The sequence below is a fragment of the Arachis ipaensis genome, chromosome B9, assembly GCF_059453495.1.
Source record: "Arachis ipaensis isolate K30076 ecotype BB chromosome B9, ASM5945349v1, whole genome shotgun sequence".
Classification (NCBI taxonomy): Eukaryota; Viridiplantae; Streptophyta; class Magnoliopsida; order Fabales; family Fabaceae; genus Arachis; species Arachis ipaensis.
In genome coordinates, this window is record NC_142444.1 from 133,792,431 (window position 1) to 133,796,921 (window position 4,491).

The 4,491-nt window shown below is 41.0% G+C and overlaps 1 non-coding gene across 1 annotated transcript; it reads right to left on the reverse strand.

Moving 5' to 3' along the window:
• Window positions 1-507: 507 nt before the first annotated feature.
• On the reverse strand, window positions 508-615 carry LOC148546404 (small nucleolar RNA R71). The gene has a single exon (XR_015901630.1). It is a non-coding gene; the product is annotated as a small nucleolar RNA R71 (small nucleolar RNA).
• Between the last annotated feature and the right edge of the window lie 3,876 nt (window positions 616-4,491).

A 4,491-nucleotide genomic window follows, 5' to 3' on the forward strand; every position in this document is an offset into this window, starting at 1 on the left:
CTTGTGGAAGCAGATCTAGAACCTGAAAGGACTCTGAAGAAAAAATTAAGAGAAGCTAAAATACAACAATCCAGAGATAACCTTTCAGAAATTTTCGAACAGGCAGGGGAGATGGCAGCCGAAAATAATGATAATGTAAGAAAGATGCTTGGTGACTTTACTGCACCTAATTCCAATTTACATGGAAGAAGCATCTCCATTCCTGCCATTGGAGCAAACAACTTTGAGCTGAAACCTCAATTAGTTTCTCTAATGCAGCAGAACTGCAAGTTTCATGGACTTCCATCTGAAGATCCTTTTCAGTTCTTAACTGAATTCTTGCAAATATGTGATACTGTTAAGACTAATGGAGTAGATCCTGAAGTCTACAGGCTCATGCTTTTCCCTTTTGCTGTAAGAGACAGAGCTAGATTATGGTTGGATTCTCAACCCAAAGACAGCCTGAACTCTTGGGATAAGCTGGTCACGGCTTTCTTAGCCAAGTACTTTCCTCCTCAAAAGCTGAGCAAGCTTAGAGCTGATGTTCAAACCTTCAGACAGAAAGAAGGTGAATCTCTCTATGAAGCTTGGGAAAGATACAAACAGTTGACCAAAAAGTGTCCTTCTGACATGCTTTCAGAATGGACCATCCTGGATATATTCTATGATGGTTTATCTGAGCTATCAAAGATGTCACTGGACACCTCTGCAGGTGGATCCATTCACCTAAAGAAAACGCCTGCAGAAGCTCAAGAACTCATTGACATGGTTGCTAATAACCAGTTCATGTACACTTCTGAAAGGAATCCTGTGAATAATGGGACGCCTATGAAGAAGGGAGTTCTTGAAGTTGATACTCTGAATGCCATATTGGCTCAGAATAAAATATTGACTCAGCAAGTCAATATGATCTCTCAGAAGTCTGCATGGAATGCAAGCTGCATCCAACAGTACTCAAGAGGCTTCTCCTGAAGAAGAAGCCTATGATCCTGAGAACCCTGCAATAGCAGAGGTGAATTACTTAGGTGAACCTTATGGAAACACCTATAACTCAACATGGAGAAATCATCCAAATTTCTCATGGAAGGATCAAAAGCCCCAACAAGGCTTTAATAATGGTGGAAGAAACAGGTTCAGCAATAGCAAGCCTTTTCCATCATCAACTCAGCAACAGACAGATAACTCTGAACAAAATGCTTCTAATTTAGCAAATCTAGTCTCTGATCTATCTAAGGCCACTGTAAGTTTCATGAATGAAACAAGGTCTTCCATTAGAAATCTGGAAGCACAAGTGGGCCAGCTGAGTAAAAGGATCACTGAAATCCCTCCTAGTACTCTCCCAAGCAATACAGAAGAGAACCCAAAAGGAGAGTGCAAGGCCATTGACATAAGCGCCATGGCCGAACCTCTGAGGAGAGGAGAGGACGTGAATCCCAAGGAGGAGGACCTCCTGGGACGTCCAGTGATCAATAAGGAGCTTTCCTCTGAGGAACCAAAGGACTCTGAAGCTCATCTAGAGACCATAGAGATTCCATTGAACCTCCTTATGCCCTTCATGAGCTCTGATGAGTATTCCTCTTCTGAAGAGAATGAGGATGTTACTGAAGAGCAAACTGCCAAGTTTCTTGGTGTAATCATGAAGCTGAATGCCAAATTGTTTGGCATTGATGCTTGGGAAGTTGAACCTCCCTTGTTCATCAATGAACTAAGTGATCTGGATCAACTGACATTGCCTCAGAAGAGACATGATCCTGGAAAGTTCATAATACCCTGTACCATAGGCACCATGATCTTTAAGGCTCTGTGTGATCTTGGTTCAGGAATAAACCTCATGCCCCTCTCTGTAATAGAGAAACTGGGAATCTATGGGGTGCAAGCTGCTAAAATCTCACTAGAGATGGCAGACAGCTCAAGAAGACAGGCTTATGGACAAGTAGAGGACGTTTTAGTAAAGGTTGAGGGCCTTTACATCCCTGCTGATTTCATAGTCCTGGATACTGGAAAGGAAGAGGATGAATCCATCATCCTAGGAAGACCTTTCCTGGCCACAGCAAGAGCTGTGATTGATGTTGACAGAGGTAAAATAGTCCTTCAATGGAATGAGAACTCCCTTGTATTCAAAACTCAAGGATCTCCCTCTGCAACCATGGAGAGGAAGCTTGAAAAGCTTCTCTCAAAGCAGAGTCAACCAGAGCCCCCACAGTCAAACTCTAAGTTTGGTGTTGGGAGGCCACAACCAAACTCTAAGTTTGGTGTTGAACTCCCATATCCAAACTCTAAGTTTGGTGTTGGAGAGTCTCAACAAAGCTCTGCACATCTGTGAGGCTCCATGAGAGCCCACTGTCAAGCTATTGACATTAAAGAAGCGCTTGTTGGGAGGCAACCCAATGTTTGTCTAATTCTTATTTTTATTGTTTTTCATGTTTTCTTAGGTTCATGATCATGTGGAGTCACAAAATAAATATAAAAATTGAAAACGGAATCAAAAACAGCAGAAGAAAAATCACACCCTGGAGGAGCATCTGTCTGGCGTTCAAACGCCAGAACAGAGCATAGTTCTGGCGCTGAACGCCCAGAATGGGAGCATCCTGGCGCTGAACGCCCAGAACAAGCATGGTTCTGGCGTTCAACGCCAGAAATGGCAGCAAAGGGGCGTTGAACGCCCAAAATGGGCACCAACCTGGCGCTGAACGCCCAGAGTTGTGTGCAAGGGCATTTTACATGCCTAAATTGGTGCAGGGATGTAAATGCCTTGACACCTCAGGATCTGTGGACCCCACAGTATCCCCACCTACCTCATCATCTCTCTTCCCATTCATGATCATCCCTTCTACTTTCCATTTACCACTCACATCCATACACCCACTACCTTCAAAATTGAACATCTTTCTCCCACCCAATCCCACCCATATGGCCGAATACACATTCCCATCCATCTCCTCCATATCTTCTTCTTATTCTTCTATTCTTTCTTCTTTTGCTCGAGGGCGAGCAACATTCTAAGTTTGGTGTGGTAAAAGCATAGCTTTTTTGTTTTTTCCATAACCATTGATGGCACCTAAGGCCAGAGAAACCTCTAGAAAGAGGAAAGGGAAGACAAAAGCTTCCATCAAGGGTCTATAGCTCAGTGGTAGAACATTTGACTGCAAATCAAGAGATCCCTGAGATACCTCAGGGGATACATTTTCTTCCACACAATTATTGGAAGCAACTAAGGGTGGAACATCAAGAGCACTCCATCATCCTTCATGAAATCAGAGAAGATCTAAAAGCAATGAAGGAGGAGCAGCAAAGACAAGGAAGAGACATAGAAGAGCTCAAGGACATCACTAAGGTGGACTCATTCCTTGTTCTTACTTTCTCTGTTTTCGTTTTCTATGTTATGTGCTTATCTATGTTTGTGTCTTCATTACATGATCATTAGTAGTTAGTAACTTTGTCTTAAAGTTATGAATGTCCTATGAATCCATCACCTCTCTTAAAATAAAAACTGTTTTAATTCAAAAGAACAAGAAGTACATGAATTTTGAATTTATCCTTGAACTTAGTTTAATTATATTGATGTGGTGACAATGCTTCTTGTTTTCTGAATGTATGTTTGAACAGTGCATATGTCTTTTGAAGTTGTTGTTTAAGAATGTTAAATATGTTGGCTCTTGAAAGAATGATGACTAGGAGACATGTTATTTGATAATCTGAAAAATCATAAAAATGATTCTTGAAGCAAGAAAAAGCAGCAAAGAACAAAGCTTGCAGAAAAAAAAAAAGAAGAAAAAAATAGGCGAAAAAAAAATAGAAAGAAAAAGAAAAAGCAAGCAGAAAAAGCCAATAACCCTTAAAACCAAAAGGCAAGGGAAATAAAAAGGATCCCAAGGCTTTGAGCATCAGTGGATAGGAGGGCCTAAAGGAATAAAATCCTGGTCTAAGCGGCTAAACCAAGCTGTCCCTAACCATGTGCTTGTGGCGTGTAGGTGTCAAGTGAAAACTTGAGACTGAGCGGTTAAAGTCAAGGTCCAAAGCAAAAAAACAAAGAGTGTGCTTAAGAACCCTGGACACCTCTAATTGGGGACTTTAGCAAAGCTAAGTCACAATCTGAAAAGGTTCACCCAATTATGTGTCTGTGGCATTTATGTATCCGGTGGTAATATTGGAAAACAAAATGCTTAGGGCCACGGCCAAGACTCATAAAGAAGCTGTGTTCAAGAATCATCATACTGAACTAAGAGAGTCAATAACACTATTCGAAATCTGAAGTTCCTATAGATGCCAATCATTCTGAACCTCAATGGATAAAGTGAGATGCCAAAACTATTCAAGAGGCAAAAAGCTATAAGTCCCGCTCATATGATTGAAGCTCTGTTTCATTGATAGTTTGGAATTTATAGTATATTCTCTTCTTTTTATCCTCTTTGATTTTTAGTTGCTTGGGGACAAGCAACAATTTAAGTTTGGTGTTGTGATGAGCGGATAATTTATACGCTTTTTGGCATTGTTTTTAGTATGTTTTTAGTA